The sequence below is a fragment of the Amblyomma americanum genome, chromosome 11 (assembly GCF_052857255.1).
Source record: "Amblyomma americanum isolate KBUSLIRL-KWMA chromosome 11, ASM5285725v1, whole genome shotgun sequence".
In the NCBI taxonomy this organism is placed as follows: domain Eukaryota; kingdom Metazoa; phylum Arthropoda; class Arachnida; order Ixodida; family Ixodidae; genus Amblyomma; species Amblyomma americanum.
Window position 1 is genome coordinate 116276545 of NC_135507.1, and position 18555 is coordinate 116295099.

Below are 18555 nucleotides of genomic sequence, written 5' to 3' on the forward strand. Positions count from 1 at the left end.
GAGAGGCTCAGCCAGGATTTGGTGTGAAAATCACGAAGCTTATCATGCGACGCGAGAATCGTAGAAACTGGAGTTTTTTAAGACTTTCAGGAGCATGATCCGAAGTAAAAGGGCACAGCGGGGTCGGCAGCCCTGTACACAACAGCCAAATGAGACAGTGACTGCTTACATAGAGGTTTATGCGTCTTATTCGATGTTTCGATCCTGACATGATACAGGAGAAGGTAGAGCTTTTGATGCGAGACGTTAAAGAGGCACTTTTCGCTGTGCTTATCAGCGATCCACCTGAAACCGTCGCCGAATGTACAGTGAAGCGACCATGATTGAGGAAACCCTGGACGCACGAGCCCGCAATTATCCACGAACGTTCGAAGTCACCTCGGTACGACTATTGGACACCAGAGAAATTGGGGACAAGCCGAGGGATGTGATCCACAACATTTTCCAAGAATATCTGCGTCGGCTGCTAACGTCTTCCAACCAGTCTGAAGTAGCGACACGCGCAGAAATAATTCGTGAAGTCCAGCATGCGCTTGGCGCACCGTCATCGACCCCTTCAATGGAAGCTCAAGCCATGACCTATGCTGTTGCGGTACGCAGTGCTTGGCCCCGACGCGACCCCCAACGGCTCTCCGGCGTGAACCACCCATTCAAGAACGCCACCCCATAGCCCCACCCGCTCAGCCTGCGAGCGACGTTGAAGCCCCAGGAATGCGTCACTTGGAATATTTCCGACAATCACCCGTGTGCTTCCATTGCGGTCAAGCCTGTAAAGTTCTTCGTCACTTCCCGCACCGATGTTTTGGTCTCCGTGGGTTTACCATCGACGCAACACGACCACGCTCCGGCCAATTCCCGCAAGAATTTGAGGACTACACACCTGTACGTCGTGTAGAGTGTGTGCTGTTAAGAACGGCGACAGCATGTCTGTTTATTAGCAACGGCGAGAGCAAGTCTCGCCTGTTGGCAGCCAGCAAAGCTGTTTCTACTGGGTGCCTCCGAGTAACTCGATGGTGATCGTTTCCAGGCCTGCCGTCAAGGACCACATGGTGAGGGCCAGGTAGTCACCTGGTTCCAAATACCGAGCTTTGTCCGGTCGGAATATGGGACCCGGAAAAGCGGAGAGCTGAAGTTTGAGCAAAACCTCTTTCTGAAGGCACCGACGCCGCCGCAGCAAGCAAGCAGCCGTTACCTTCCCAATCACCGTGACTATGTCGCGGAACAAAAGGGGCTCGTTTGCTGTGGCTCTAAGGCGTTGTGAGCACAGCGGCGGGCTTGCGGGCATCGTCCCCAACCTTCGCAAGCATCTTTAAGGACAAACGACAGCGTTCGGCCTCTCTTCCCGACTTTGCGTTCTGGCCTTGCACGTCGTATGTCATCTGATGAAGAACAGGTGTCAGCAGCAAGTGGGAACCTTCAGCTGGCCAGCGCACAATACTCTGACGGCATCCTTCTCTTTCCCAGGCTCAAAATGTGACGGGGGCGTGTCCGTATGTGCGGTGGCGCGAGCTTGTGCGAATATGTGAAAGTTTCAGGCTCCTCCCATCCCGGTGAGGGCGTCCTGAACCTGGGGATTCCAGGGAAGATGAGCGCTATAAAACTCCACAGCGAGTGCATTCGAAAAGAATCCCCACTTTTGATCCTCATGCTTGTAAAAATGTGAGCAAACCTACTGTACAGTTTCCTTCTTAACGGAGTCCGACAACGTCGTTCCGAGCCAGGACCTGCGGTGCTGAACGAGTCAGCCAACTGAAGGGCCCTCCGTCCCCAACTCTGGTGGCACCGCTGGCGTTGAAGCGCAATCCCGAACACTGGTGGCCTGCGGTGGAATTGAAGCCCCATCTCCAACAGTGCCAGACCGCGTTTCCCGCTCCCCATTGTCGTCAGCTTCACGATGGACGTCGCTAATTCTTAGCTACGCAGCGGCAGTGCGAGATAGGTCTCCCAGAGCACAAAGGAGAAAATAAAGACATGATGATTCAGCGATGAGACTGCTTGCTGAGAAAGCGACGAATAAAAAGGGACACAAGTGGGCTTCTACCGCACGAGGCGGATTTAGGGTTGCTTGACGGCGGAACCTACATTTAATCCGCCAAGACCCTTTTCCCAAGCATGTCACCCCAGAATAGCCGAGCACCAGGACGGGGGAATCTTGTACGCATTAAAAAATGCCGGTGGTTACCCGGCGGCACTGGGGATCGAACTCGCGAACTTCCAAATGCGAGGCGGATGCTCTACCACAACGCCGCGCTTCAATATTTTATTTCTCTTTATTGCAGGGAAATAGTGCCGAAAAGAAACGTCTAAGCACTCTTACGCCACAAAACGCTTCGGTATGTTATATTAGTAGATATGTGTGTGCCTTTTTGTATAAAATGCTAGAGCTTTTGTTTTCGCATTCTTTACTGTTAGAAAGCCATTGTAGGCCAGACGCTGAATTCATTAAGAGCTTCATTAGTTTTGTTAAAAAGGTCGAGGGGTGAAGTGGCTGACAGAAATACGCTTGTGTTGGCATATATCATGAACTTTGCCTGCTCATAAGTCAATGTAATCTCGTTTATGTGCACGTTGAAAAGGATGGGAACCAGAATGCTTCCTTGCGATACACCGGAGATTGTTTCAAAAGCATGCGGGCAGCAGTCGCGCTCTAACGCATTTCATTCAACGGCACATATGAGAGAAAATTCGTATGGCGTGTGGCTAAGCAAGCGGCGCACTCCGCTGTCGATTATCGCGTTTGTTGAACTACGCAGCAAATATGACCGCTGCGACCACTGCCATTGACTCTGCTGTAGTCCTCAGGGTGAATCGTGCATGATAAGCACGTTCTGCATGCAATGCTCTTATAATTGTGACCACTACGCACCAGCTGGTTGAATGCTTTTTTCGCTGAAGCGCGTGCACCGCAAATGCAAATTTAGCTGCATATCGGATGTGTATGCTAATTCTTCGCCGTAGAGAACTAACATACGAATGAAAGGCTCTAAAATTCTGCCTGGAGTGCCGGCGTCTCACGTACTGCGAACGTGATGACCCGCGCTGGGGAATAGGAGGTGACGGTGTATGCATGTGGTTCTTTTGAGATAATTTTCACCACATCTCCAGGCATACCTGCCTTTCCACTCCGCCGAGAACATGGAAGATCAGGCGCTCGCCTCGCGTTTGACACAGTTACGATGTGCATGAATGCGCGAGTGTTCATGAATGCGTTAAAGGAAAAGAAACAAACGCTTGGAATTTCATAACACCGGCAACCTGCATAACGTAGCCGATTCGGCGGCTGAAGTGAACCGCTTCACCCGCCGCTTTGCAAACCCAACCGAGCATGAATGCCGGTGAGAACTTGCGGTTGTGAACTTGTTGCATACAACGGCTACAAACAGCCTGAGCGCACAGAATGCGAGACGAAATATTCAGCAGTCATGTTTGCGACTAATAACGTCTCCCTCATCTGTTTTTCGCAGTTTTCATTTGAGACTCTTGGAATTCTTGGCTGCGCTCGTCGCACGGCTTTCGTCGTACTTTAAAGGTAATTGCCTACTGATGGTGACATGGCGTTCGTGGAGAAAGTGTGTAAATACGTCACCTTGCGCAGCTCCGCGTGTGTTTCACTTTTATGCAATTTTCTGACTCAATATAGCTTTTTTTTCTTGTAAGCATGACATCATCGTTATCACGTGATGCTATCCTATCAGTCTAGCTGGATTTAATGTCCCTTTATGGTTAGGGATTGGATTCGAAGAGAAGGCAAGCGTATTAGGGAATGGCAAACAGTCATGAGCATAAGTGGATGACATTAGAATCTTTGTGGAGGTAATGTGGCCGCAATTGGCACAAGGGAGGGGATGCATATGCTGATGGTGTCGAGATCACTTTTTCTCCAAATTTAAACAATCGCCCTCTCTGAGAACTGCTCTAACTAATGCCGTAGAAAGGGCACTGCTTGCTCACTTACTCGTGCTGTGAAAATGACGTCTGCCGTAATTTATGCGCACTGTGAGCTAACGTTTTTTATCCTCGCTCGGGTCGCCATAGAAGATATGCAGATTGCTTTTGGCGAACCGTCATTTCTTATTTGCCTTTAGGGTTGCGCTAACACCTACGGAAGCACAAGTACTCAAAACGCGCAGGAGCTCAGCCGAAGCCAGCAGAAAAGAAAAATTTCTTCCCAAGGGGCAAGGACTTGAACGCAGAACATACAGATTGCGAGGCCAGCTAGCAAACCATATGCACATAAATCCGTTGCTAGTTGGCGAATAAAGGCTGACTCAGCATGTGCACTGCCTTACGACTGTATGCTAATGGTAGGTATGTCATTTGGAAGGAAGCAATAAATAAGAGCAAGAAAGGTAATGGCTTTCGCCTTCAAAGCACGTAAGTAGCCTTAAGAGCTCTCCATAATGTTCTCACATTAAGCAAACCGATGTACTCAAGCTGCCACTGAGTGCTCTTCATGTATCTCTCAATGCTTTAAGGCCTGGAAGCAGCCACTGCACAAACTTAAACATTTGTTTTTCGGTAGTATAACTTACTCTGCCAAAATGAGACGGGCCACATAGATTAGCACTACTTAAAAAAAAAACACTAGACAACCATTAACGGAAGTAATCTAACTATGCGATGTCAGAGTGCCCGCTGGATGGACTAAATGGCGCAGTAACTTCAAATTTAGCCCTCTACGGAGCGCTATTAGCGCTTCACGGATGGCCGTGTTTTTGTTGGGCTTCGCAAATCATTTTTCACGTGGTTTCCTTTTATCAATACTTGTTCTTAAGGGTGTTTTTGCCTTGACCGTGCGTGTTGGATTATTGCACTGATGTAGCGAGTTTAGCTCCTTTATCCTTTGTTTTTGCTCCTCCTGGATGGCCGCGGCCAAAAGTTGCCCAATGACTTCCTCCCCGTGCCTTACTTATGGCATTTTGTTTTTTCTTCAAATGTACTGCGTCAGCAGATTCCAAGTGATGGCGTTAGATTGTTGTTTGTAGTTTTGATGTATCTGTGATACGGCTCGGCAGTCGTACAAAAAGGTGGGCTTGATGTGAAATAAAGTAGTCATAAAAGCTTTTCACTGCTCCGGATTGATTTTCTACGATTCGCAGATATTGGAAGCAATGTGACCGCGACCGTGAAATGTCATTACAAAAGAGCCAGAACTCACACAGAAAATTTTCCAGTAGCTTTGTCTTTCTGCTGACTCTGGGCTCTGCTGCGGAACAACGTGCGTATCGAATGTGCAAGGTGCGCTTTAGGCCGGCTGTAGGAAATACCGTTTCATTTCCTGGTGAGGGTCAATTCCGGACATGGTACATCCCAAGCACATCCCAGGCGAAAGGAATCATATTTCTCAGAACTCTAACGCCGCGGCGGAAAAGAACGCGCATGTGGAAAATAATAAAACTTTTAGTGATTCAACTTGAACAAGAAATCCTGCGAATTCCTTCGCAAATCCATCCCATTAAGTGAACAGCATGCGCTCGGAGCTTCCAGCTGGCGGCGCGTTGATAGGCCCTTACCTGGAAGACTGAGGCGGCGAGACGTCTAGAGAGGAGACAGGGCAGGCATGTTATCGCCCTTATCGTTATACGGCGCGCTCTGTGCAAACAGCTTGTACACGAGCTTTGCGAATGTGTACGCAAGGTGATTGAGCCGCAACGGCAAAAGCTAATTGGCGAGCCAGCATCCTCCATTTTCCTCGCTCGTCGCGCAATCTCTGCGCGATTGCGTTCGGCGGCGCCGTGGTCTAATCCCGACGCAGGTGGGAGTCGGCGCCGTTTGGCTCGCGCTGCCTGCGCCGTCGCGGCGGGGGCGAACTGTGTCCGCATAGTTTGCGCGCGCCGACGCGGCGAGGAGAGACAGCGGCAAATCCGGGTCCAACCTAGCGAGCGCATTAGTATGTGCAACTGAACGTCCCTATGCGACACATGTCTTATGAGGGACGTCGTAATTGACCGTAATTGAGGGACGCCGTAACCTTAACAGATGCGCGAACATCGCAGAGCACGCGGGCGTTTTTGTATTCCGTCTTTAGCGAAAAGCGGCCTCCGCGGCCGGGATCCGATCCCTCGACAACGGTATGAGGAGCCAAACGCCAAAGCCACTGAGCTGCACAATACGAATTGTTGAACGAGTTGCTACATGACGCAACAGAAGAGAGGCGGCGCAACTAACACAGCTCAACAAGGAAGATATGGGAGCGTTTGCACTACTTAGCAACTCAAGGGAAGAAAATGACATACCTACGACACAAGTGCAAACTTACAACTTCTTATTTCGTATCGAAGAGGCGTATATATACGCATAGGCAATCTCAGAAACACAACCGTTTCCGTCATTCATGCACATGAGCATGACTACAACCCCGTATCTCCAATTCTGTTTTTGCTATTTCGTTTTTTGTCAGTGCCACAGATGGGGTACTCACACATGTTCCCTTGTCCGCTGTTTCGATCCAGAAAGGTTTTCGCGATTTTCCTCTTAGTTCTTTCTTTCTGCTTGCCTACTATTTCAGTCTGTTGGCACCGGCTATAATGCCGTGCTAGGTTTCCAGGGCGAGTAATTTTTCTACATTCATTATTACGTTCGGGCTGCCTCGTACTAACACATCTCTTCGATTGTGTATTGTATTGTTTCCCGCATGATATTGGGATCTTATGTATGATGGCATTCCGGAAAAATTAGCCACCCTGGAAATTTATCCGAGCATTTTAGTCGGTGCGAATGTAGTTGCAAACCATTATTACACAGGAATGAAATAATAGGTAAGGAGAAGGAAAGAACTGAAAGGGAAATAGACGATATGCGAAATGCGCAGCGCCATCTATTAGCCCTCCGACAACTAGTCCCGTCCCGCCAGGTTTGTTCGGTTGAGAACGAAACCGCTGCCCGGCGTTGGGTAAAAACGGCAGCGCGTCATGTGAGAGGTGCATTGTGCGAAGTTACTACGATGATACTTTTCAGCTTCTCGTTCACTGCTTTTCTAATTTGCGCGCAGGCACGTAGTCAGGGATTTTCTTCGGCAAAGGTAATTTCCCAACTGGCGGGGGCAGGGCCCTCCCTTGGATATGTGTCGGTGTGCGCGAACCTTATAACAGCAAATGCAATGCCATGTAGCGCGTGTAAGCGTGCGCCGACCAGTTTTCAGCTCTCGCTTTCTGCACTGATTATTCGGAAAGCTTTTAGGTCATTTATCTTCAAATCAGGATATGAACCACACTATTTGTTTCGTCTCTTCAGAAGAGAAGCAAATTTCGTGCACTCAGCAACTCTCCGGCAGTGCATGATCGATCAGACGTAAAAATATCGACACGCCCTTCAACAGCGAAATAGACGGAGCAATTTTTTTTCCAGAACGCGTATGCCGGTGTCATTCAAACATATATAGTCCGGCCGCAAATAATAGCTTGCATTCTTTCACTGGAAATCGAGGCTATATGAGCTGAGTTCACTCCACCTAAAACCCTCCATCGATCGAGGAGTGACTTGTATATGCTACGGTGCCCTCAAAGGACCACGCGCCATTTATAGCTTAGTTCTCTGAGTGTTTAGTTGTTGAGTTTGTCTTGTGTGCATTGATTTTAGAAGCGCTAGCTAAAGCTTTTTTGACCGTGCAGCTGTCGCAAGGTGGCAGGCAACGTTCCTCGCTATTCTCGTAACATCGGACACCATGGTATGCGTGTTGATACATCGTTGTGATGTATAAAAAATGATGTGGGAATGTTTTATTTCTTCAAGCTTCCAGAAAACTATATTCACATGATGAAGTGATGAAAAAAATGGTGGCTCCTTCTCAGCATATGCAACTTTTCATGGCAGCAGGGAAGGTCGCTACAACACCACCAGCAGGAAATCAAAAAAAAAAAAAATCTGGGCCTTTGTTCGGAATATTTCAAACAGCATGTGCCTGGTTTTCTGTTTTTAATATCGACTGTTGAATGTGCAATATCTGCCACAACCCTCCCGATCCGTTTAAAAGAAACACTTGAAGCTGTGTCGGGTTCTGCAACGGTGTTTGAAAAGCGCGGATATGCATCGCACATCATAGTTAAAGCGATGGCTGGCCATGTGTGATTATGCTGCTTTGCATGCAGCTGCTAACGCCAGAGCACACGAAAGTTTCATGTTGCTCAAGGCCAATGGACGCGCGCACGTAGCACAAAGTAACATCTAGCTATCCTACCGAGCGAATTGTCGCCCACTTAAAAAAAAAAACAGCGGTGACAACGCACGACGTTTGAACCGATGCCTAAATTAAAACGAGAACGGCACAGAGTCCGACTTTTTACTCACTTCCCGGCGCCGATTCTTGCCATCTTCAGCACCAAAATTCAGACGAAGGAGAGAGCGCGGCACAAGCGGGCTGGCGCTGACTAAACAACAAGAACATTTGGTAAACTATGGGTTTAAGCAGTGAAGCGGTTGATCTTGAAATTTTACACGTGATAGGCATGGCAGCTAGTTTCGTCCATATCAAGAAAGCACGATAGCAAACGACGCACTTCATCGACCGAACCAAAGTGAGAACCGGAAGCTACAAAGGCGGTGCTGCCTGACCTCGAAGCAATTTTGCATGTTGCCTATTGCGGAAGGGGTTTTGATCGAAACAACGGACAAAGTAACGTGTGTAAGTACACAATTTGTTGCACACACAAAAAAAACGAAAAAGGCGTTACAGAAGTGCAGACGCCGGGTTGTGGCCTTAGTCACGTGCCTAAATGACGGAAGTGTTCGTGGTTCCGAGGCTATGTGTACATATACGCCTCTTCGATGAGAAACGAACAGTTGTAAGTTTGAACTCGCGTCGTGTGTCGTATGTCCACTTGCGTAGTATCGCATACTTTCAAAAATGTAATCAACCACTGGCCCCTGTGTGAGCATTGTTTAGAAGACCGAACCACATATGCGCACGTGCGACATGTGCGCGCGTGTCGTGTTCTTTTCTCAGCTGTGTTATATGCGCCGCTCTTCTTTTGCACCACTGAACAACCGGAGTGGCGTACAGTCTGACGAGAACAGTTTATAATGGAAGAACTAAAGCAGCCACGCATCTTGCGACATAATTCACAAAACATTTAAACCTACGGCACCGCTGTCCGAGGCAAGAAAACAGATCCGAATATGCTGTGAAGACCGCTGCTGTCTCGTCCTCCGCTTACGATACTAGACGTTGATTTGCGTACGCACTGTTTCCTTAAGCATAGAACGTTCCAACCGGTACTTCCTGTTGTGCCACTTGGTGCCTGTTAAAGGGGCACTGAGGAGAGATAAGAGACAGAGAGAGAGAGAAAGTTGAACGGAAAAGCAGGACGGTGAACTAGGCAACGCCCAGTATGCTACCCTCATTTCAAAAACAGACACACCGACCAGTACAATGAATTCAAATTTTCATTTTAGTTGCCGGCGTCTCTGTTTTTTTTTATATGTATCCCTCTGGCCAGATGGGATTCCGTCAAATTCTCGACTTCATCAGTGCGCTACACTACACGTGGTAAGGGGAACGGGGGAGAGGTACTCATGGTTGTGGAACAGCGCAACAAAGGCGGGACAAAGGCAAGTTAAGCGCTGTCTAGCAACTGAGTTTATTGTAGAAAGTTGAGAGAGGAAAAGGAGGTCACTTTTTAACGTGTTTGCTGGCCATTAGTTGCAGGGTACACAGGACACAAATTGAGAGTTCCCAACCGTGCACTCAATCCTGAGTTCTTCAAGAACTCGAAAAGTGCCCTCACAGAGGTCCTCTGCGATGAACGTTTAGTCCAAGGACCCAGAATCTTAGCTTCAGTAAGGGGCCGGTGATCTAAACGGCGGAGGGTTGCAGCCTGGAGGTCATGCTCACGCTGAAACCGACAGTCAAAAAGTAGGTGTTCTATTGTTTCATCGCATCCACATATCTCACACGCAGGAGAGTCTGCCATTGCGATTAAGTGGGAGTAGGCATTTGTAAACGCCACTCCCAGCTACAGGCGACACAAGAGTGTAGCATCACAGCGGGAGAGGCCGAGCATTGATTTGAAGTAAGGGCTCGAGGCGGTGCAGACGGCGTGCGGGGTTGCCAGAAGAAGGCTATGACGCTAAAATCTCATTTCGGGCTAGCATTGGCAGATGTCTTGCAGCGTCGGCTCTTGTAAGTGGTACCTGGACCATGTGGTACTGCCGTGAGCCGATTGAGCAGCAGGGTCAGCTGCATCGTTTCCGACAATGCCACAGTGTCCTGGGATCCAGTGTAAGATGATTTCATGGCCTTCTTCCTGTGCCTGGTGTTCAAGATGAGTTAATTAAGCTAGGTGCGCTCGTGATCGCCATCGCGTATAAAATTTTTAGACAGACTAATCACACAAAGCCCCTCTCACCGAAAAAAGAGCTGCTATAAGATAGAAAAGAATAAAAAACGACAGGCGCCTCCATCACCGGCAGATTTCGAAAGTAAAACACGTGCTTACACACTGGTTTTGGGGGCCAGATCCGAGCGGCTATACGCTACACTCCCATTCATTTCAATGAGGTGGCAACCCGTCTTTTTGAAAGTAAGGGCGTGAAGAGTTTTAATCGTATGACGGGACGATTTTTCGTTCCCATTTTCTCGGCATGAAATGCGAGTCAGCACAGCCAGAAAGATGCAGAGAATCTCTAAGCACGTACTGGTAGGCGAGTTGGTTCAACATTCTTGCAAACAGGCTCCAAAAAATGCGCGGCAGAGGACAGGGGACACACACGTAGGCGCAGGTGTGTGTGCCGTGTCCTCTTCTTTGTACGCCGCGCATTTTTTGGCGCCTGTTTGCAAGAACCACAGAATCAGTTTCTACAGAGAGCCATGGTTGGATGTAGTTGTCCCTTTAATTGTTTGAACGCAGCGCTCAAGAAGACGAAGCAACATGCACAGGCGTCCAGACAAGTCTGTGCCAGAAGCATGACCCGGTGTAGCTCGTTACACAAAAGTTGCTTATTCGGCGCCTGGCAGAGGAAAACAAGGGGAAACAGCACACCAACGAAGACAAAACGGACGGGACAAGCACTTGTCCTGGACCTCCTGTCCACCATCATTTGTCCTTTTCAGAAGTGCCCTGGCCACTGCGTTGGCTGCTGCGGGGTGTTGAGGAGCTCTAGTCTGATACCTTATCTTTATGGGCACAACGTAGGCTGACACTGAAATAAGAAGCGCAGATTTTTAGTTTTATGCAAATCTCGCATGCCTAAACCTTCTGGAAAGCTTACCAGTAATTCACATGTTGTTCCACATTGTAATAGCCCCAAAGCAGACAGGCTTCCGAAAATGCAACGGTGAGCGGGCACGTCTAGTATTTGTGCATTTTGCTGTCACGCGCAACTGTGCTATGTGTCGAAAGCAAAACTTGCAATTTTTCCGAGCTCGGCTGATTCTTCGCCGACAGCGACCGCTGGCAGACTAGCCGTATTGCTAGGTTAGGCAGCGCTGCGGCGCCGACCACCATTCGGCGATTTGCATTCCCTTTTCCTGGTTGGTAGCGATATAACGGTATATATATATATATATATATATATATATATATATATATATATATATATATATATATATATATATATATATATATATATATATATATTAGCAGACAAGGCTCATGAAATGAGGGGCTCGTTTGACAAACGTATGAAGGAGCCAACAGTCACCGAAACCAAAGTGCATAGCAAACGTTTCTATTTTTTCTTTTTTATATAAAAACATTCCCCTATGCACGTTGGTTTGGGTGAGTGTTGACTTCATATATATATATATATATATATATATATATATATATATATATATATATATATACACATGTGTGTATGTGTTTCTGAATAAAGCCTGCCGCACGAAGCCAGCAGAGAAAAGTGCAGAATGTTGCGGCTTTCATGCTCTATGCATTCATTAAGCGGCTATTTTTGCATGTTTTAACGAAGCCGCCGGCAAACCCCAACGTAAAACGAGCAGTTCACGGCCCCCACCGACGAATAGCAGCAGCTCTCTTCATTTTACGCTGGCGCCGTGCGACTGCTCTGATTTCCAAAGCTGTGTGTGACTGCTGGCTTTTTTTGCTGCTTGCAGTTGTTAGGCGGAAAACTATGCCCGTATTCCGAGTTGATGTCATAATAAAAAGCGTCATAATCTGCCGTAGCGGACACACCTGATTGGTCGAAATGAGCGAAGCGGATGTTGTGGTTCGGATGCAGCGAAAGGGGTCGAAGAAACCGGATGGTGACGTCGAACACATAGCATACGCAGCCGATGCTGGACATTTAACATGGCGGCGCACTCTGAAGTGGAGGCTCTGGCTTCGAAGTGAACTCGTCAATGTTACTTCGTTTTTCGGCCCGTCAACTGGCGATAAACTAGGTACAGGACTTTTGCTTCGTCTTGTCTTGCCTATGACAAATTTGATGGACGACAAATTTTGCCTGTTTTTTATTTATTTGGATCATTCGGTAGCTCCTAGGGCTAACGAGCACCGGTTTGTTGCAGAAAATTTTCTCTTCATTCAAACCGGATGGCGCCACTGTCAACGGCGTTATCCCGTCTGCGTATGTAAAACGATGTAACATAAACCATAATTTCCCGCGAAATGTTCGCGTTTACTGCGCGCAGGCGTGTATTCCCTATTCTAAAGCTCCCTATTAGGTTTTCAAGCGTCCTGTATCATGGCCGCGTGTAACGCCTTGGCAGCGTGAAACCGCTCGCACGGATGGTAAGTCGCCAGCGACGCGCTACTACACCGCGGCGTTTAACATGGCAAATGCAGTTTTTCGGATTTTCTTACGGTTTTCGATAACCGCGGTGGTGTGGCTCTGAACTGAGACCGCGATTTAGCTTTGAAGTTATTTTCAGGCGTCAATGGTCCAGCGTGCGCTTCGTACCATGGCGAACCGATGAACTTTGTCTGCGAAGTCTCTTAACGCATGTATGAAGAGAAACACAGCAAGAAGATTTTATTTAGCTCATCCCTTTTATTTATTTGCCGCAGAAAAATTAAAAAAACGAACAACGGCATCTTGCTCCTGTCCCAACAACCTACCCCCTACTTCTACTACGCACTCCATAATTATAGCTGTGAAATTATCGTTCATTGTTTTGAATGGTAAGATCTTTCTTAGAGCGGAATACCTTTTCCGCAGCGGTATCATGAGTTCTTTTCAAAGCCCTCTTGCCCCTAAATCATTAATGGGCTTCCTCTTTAATAATTTCTTCCGTTCCCTCTTCGGGTCTAAGCTTATTCGAGACAACAATTCTGTGGTCCCTACAAGGCACCTTTCCGAGAACCTCCACATCCTGCACGATACCAGGGTGAGCGCAAAGTATGAAGTCTATTTCAATCTTAGTCTCATCATTGGGGCTTTTCCACGTCTACTTCCTGTTATTTCGTTTCCGGAAGAAGGTTTTCATGATCCGCAAATTACTTTTCTCTGCGAACTTTGGAGCCTGTGCCATAGTCCCCTGCGACCTGGTCCCCGGCCTGCTTGTTGCCTTCCTTTGTATTGAAGTCGCCCATCAGTACAGTGAACTGTTATTTCACTTTCTTCATTGCCGATTCCACGCCTTCATACAAGTGTACCATGCTCTGGTAGTCATGGCAGGATATAGGCGTGTATGCCTGCACCACCTGCAGCTTTACGTCATATTCGGCCTAATTACGATAGTTTTCACCCTCTCGTTAATACCATAGAACTCCATAGAATACCAAAGAAGTTGCGAGCTATGTCCTGATTGATGAGGAACCCACACCTAGTTCTCTGCTGTCCGCTAATCCACGATAGTATACTACGTGTCCACCCCTTACTAATGTATATGCCTCATCTGTCCTCCTTACCTCACTGAGCTCTATCCCATCTTATTTAATACTCGCTAGTTGCTCGAACAGCACTGCTAGGCTAGCCTCACTGGATAAGGCTGTAGCTTTAAACGCTGCCAGGTTCTGTTTCCAATGGCGCCCTTCCTGGAGCTAGACATTCTCAGCACCCTCCGCTGCTTCACAAGTCTGACCGCCGCCTTGGTAAGATGTTGCGCAGCCGTTGGGGAATTGGGGCCGTGGGTTAATTGGTTTGACCAAAGAAGGTTGTGGCCAAGTACTACACCAGGGTGGCTAAATCCTGCTCTAGTAAGAGAGTGTTTTGTACGTAGTAGTGTTGAAATCTGGGTCAGTTGGTACATGTTCAGGAGTAAAACCAGTCAAAGGACGGGACACAGCGGAGACGAGGCACACACACGACGACTGGACTAGCAACTGTGCTTGTTAGAAGAAAACAGACTCCCGGGAAAAGTGGCAAAGTTTGCGAAGCTCAGTTAGCAACAATCTACATCAAAAGATAAGCTGCAATCTAACGCCGTTGCGAAAGGAGATGATTGTGTCAGCAGTCCTTCTATCTACCTCATGCAGAAGAAAATTAGATTCCTTTCGCAACGGCGTTAGATTACAGCTTATCTTTTGATGTAGACTGTTGTTAACTGAGCTGCGCAAACTTTGCCACTTTTCCTGGGAGTCTGTTTTCTTCTAACAAGCACAGTTTCTAGTCCAGTCGTCGTGTTTGTGCCTCGTCTCTCCGCTGTGTCCCGTCTTTTGACTGGTTTTACTCCTGCTTTGTACGCGCTGGTCACCGAGATTGGCCATACCCGAGGCCTGCTAATGCATTTTCATCGACACGCCGAGTTTTTTAGCGATAGGCTTCGAGGCTTCAGCGTGGCACCCCTTGAGCTTCGTGGCGGCGCCGTGGCTGGTCACGTGGTGCGGAGCAGCTGCTGCTGCCGGCGGCGCAGCGCGCAGTAGAAAACCGAGGGAGGGGGTAGTGGAGAGGGGGAGAGAGTGAATCCACGTCCAGGGACGAAGATGAAGAAGGAACGCCCAGCGAGACGCAGTGGCAAAAGACTGAATTTGCAATTCGACTGAGAGAGTTCCACTCCGCCATATATAGCACTCGCGTCTCTCGAGGTTTAACCAGAGGTAAACAACAGCCAATTTTTTTTTAAAACCGGGTGGAGAATTGCGTGTCACCGGGATTCGAACCCCGGTCCTCTATTGCATGCGAGGCGGATGCTGTACTTCTACGCCATCCCTGTAGTTAAGAGAATGTATTGGACATTATAAGTGACCATGACATTTATCTTTGCGAAGTTACTTAAAAGCAAAGTGTAACGTATGGTCAAGGATATATGCACGCGCAGAAATGCATCAGATATAAACAAACATTAAGGAGTCATCATCACCACCGAACTTATTGGGCCCACAGCATTGCAAAGGCCTCTCCCATATCTCTCCAATTAACCTTTTCATTGGCCAGCTGCAGCCCCCCTATCCCTGCAAACCTCTTCATCTCATTCGCTCACGTAACTTTCTGCCGCCTCTGCTACGATTACCTTGTCTTGGATTCAGTCCGCTACCAATAATGACCATCGGCTATCATGCCTTCCAATTACATGCCCTGTCCAAGACCAATTCTTCCTCTTCATTTCGACTGGGATGTCAATAACTGGAGTTTTATCTTTTAACCACTCTTCCTTCTTCCTGTCTCCTAACGTTACATGTGCCATTTTCTTTTGCGTAGCACAGTGCGTTGTCCTTAAGTTGAGCACTTTTACCCCCGTATTCACAAACTGGCCTTACCTTTACCTTACTTTAACGCGAAGGGCGACTTTTAGAAAGGTCACTGAAAGTGAAAGGTAAGGGAAAGGCGAAGCTGTGTTTCAGAAATCCACCTTTCGGCAGCCTTACGGAAAGCGCCCTTACCCACATAAGTAAGAGGTGTGGTAACGAGGCTAAAGAAATATTAATGTTTGTCGCATCAGTGGATGTACTGATAACTTGTTTTGTATACTATAGAAAGCAGTTAAACTTATACTGGAGCTGTCATAATCATTCAGTAGACGAAATTAACAAGCCTGGCTCAAATTTTTACGTGTCTTTCCTCTTGGTCTAGCCACAATGATAGGCAGCCGTCGCTACAAGAAGCTTTGTTGAGTCGACGTCGGTGTTTACTTTCGTGTGCCTCTATCGTGGTGTGTTTTGCTTGTGCGCGTTTGTTGTTTTGCGCTGAACGTCAAGAGTGTACCTTTTCTGAGGATTATTGACCAATACGGAGATGCTGGTAGAAGGGACAACTGCGATACAAGGAAATTTCATCCCATAGCTGCTTTGCTGTAGCTGTCTTGTTCCACTCGGCCTTGGCTTTCGCAAGATCTTCTGCTGAAGGCGTCGCGGAAATCGGGCATATCTTTATTTCATTATGGGACAGGCTCACACTGAAGGGGGTGACGACAGTAGTATTTTTATTATAGCGCTGGCCTCTTCCGAAGCGCCCTCAGCTGCGGCATCGATGAGAAACTAGCTAGGCTTAGCGACGAGCAGGGCAGTCAGGAAGCAGCGTAGTCCGTCGCCCGGCGCGCCCGCAGGCGGTGTCGCTGCCGGAAGGTGGTCTCTTGCGCAGGCATGCTGTTATTGCTCGAATATTGCAGACAGACTTTCTGATAACATGGTTGTTTTGTTTTTTCTGGTGCGAACGTGAAGTTCACCAACCAAGCTGGCCGGCCGGCCTAGCTGAATCCCGTGTGTCGGCGTCAAAAAATGAGCTGAAGATTGTTCTTGACGTAAATACTAAAACATGGATAGAAAAATGTGAAAAATATATCATCTTTGTGGAGTACTGGCCAATACTGAGTTGCTGGTAAAAGTGACAACTGTGATGCGAGCAAATTTCTTGCGAGAACCACCTCGCAGCTTCTGTTGGCCCGCCGTTGCGGTCCGGCTCGCTTGGCGTCCGCCAGCTCCGATGCCGAAGGCGTCGTGCAAATTGACCATATCTTTAGTTTATTGCGAGATGTAGCGGTTGACAGCACAGTGATATCAATAGTGCGCCATTATTACAGCGCAGGCGACTTCTGAAGCGCTGCACTGCTGCATCGATGCGAAAGAGGCTATAGGCCTAGCGGCGACCAGGGCAGCTGGGCGCAGTTCGTAGCGCGGCGTTCCCGCGGGAGGTGCTGTAGCCGAAAGCTCGCTACTTGCAAAGACATGCTTTGTCGCTGCTCAACGATAGCAGGCAGTCTTTCTGATAACATAGATGTTTTGCCTTTTCTGGTGCGAACTTCAAAGCGTGACACCGGCCGTGGGCGGCGCTTGAGCCGAGCTGCGCATCGATGCTTGCCGATCGGTGTTTCCCTGCTTGAAATGGAGCGGCAGTTCGCAAGCGGCGACCAGCGCGGCGCACCGACGAAGTTTTCGCACATGTCGCTCCTGCTTTAGTTTTTGCATATATTCGGTTTAGGGAAACTCGACCACTGCCGGATTACGGCGGATACAATCGATACCACCGGTAAGGATACATCGACAGGGTAGCCGGCGACAACTTGGAAAGCTCCCGCACCGTAAAATCGAATGGTGGTGAGCAGTCGCAGCAGCACCGGCACGGGGCAACCTCGTCCGTTAGGCCAGTGGTGCAGCGGCAGCACAGGCAAGAGTTCCAGCACGGCAGGCTTCGAAAAGCGGTACCTCGCGAGAAGCTCATCGTCGAACAGCTCGATCGGGTACTGGCGATCCCTCAGCACTCGCCGTGCCGGCTTCGCACGATGGGGCACCTGATCGATTTCTTTCATTTACTCCGTGAACTTGATGAATCGGAAAAGCGGTCGCCGATCGTACTCGGTTGCCATGTTGAATTGACGAAAGGAGCTGCTAAAGGTAGGCCAGGGGCTACCTTTGCGAACGCGCCTTTTCCGAGGCCGAAAGGGCGGCTGAAGGTGCAGTTTAAGGGCAAGGTTGGGTTCTGAAGCCCGGAAAGGAGCCGTAAAGGTAAGGACCTCGAAAGTTAAGGTAAAGGTCGGTTTGTGAACACGGGGGTTAGTTAGCCTCCACGTTCCCGCTTGGTAGGTAAGTACGTTGCAATATCCTTCTCTCATGGGGGATATTATAATACTGCCATTCATAATTTGAGAGAGCCTGCCAACTGCGCCCACCCGAAGCTTATTCTTCCAGTTAATTCACTCTCGTGATCCGGATCTGTTGGCAATACGTAGACTTAGTTATTGCCTTATCACATTCAGCATGTCGATACCAATACTAAACTGTTGTTCCCTTCCGAGACTGTTAGACATTACTTTGGTTTTCTTGGTATTCATTTTAGACCCACAGTTCTGCTCTGCATGTCTAAGTCATTTACCATGCTTTGCAGTTTATCTCTTGAGTGACTTAGCAATGTCAGCAAGGCGGATGTACATGTACAATGGTGGCTAAGGCTGGGCCCTAAAACGGTTTAGTGTGACAGCAGCACAGCTAGAATGTGGGGGAAAACACTCATGTAAAGAAATGTAAAAGCACAAATTAAAATGCTGCACAACAACAAAAAGAAATAAATATTTTAATGACAGGCATTATGGTTTTATAAAATAAGTAAATTAATTTAGCAAACTTTATGCCGATTTTTGTAATTTTTTGCCGCACTCTTGTTGCGCCCCCTGTTTATGAGTGTGTTTATTACTTTGCAGGCCTTGTTTCTGTTTGCGGCCAGTAACGGGAGCTTACGAAGCGATTTCGCCAGCTGTCTGCAACGGCGCGTCTGAGAAAGCGTATA

The 18555-nt window shown here is 48.1% G+C and overlaps 1 long non-coding RNA gene across 1 annotated transcript in view; it reads right to left on the reverse strand.

The window, feature by feature from the left end:
* The window catches only part of LOC144109487 (uncharacterized), a 116409-nt gene extending 110793 nt beyond the window's left edge, over positions 1 to 5616 (reverse strand). The window contains exon 1 of the long non-coding RNA XR_013309608.1: positions 5514 to 5616. This is a non-coding gene — a long non-coding RNA (uncharacterized LOC144109487). The remainder of the gene's footprint in view (positions 1 to 5513) is intronic.
* Between the last annotated feature and the right edge of the window lie 12939 nt (positions 5617 to 18555).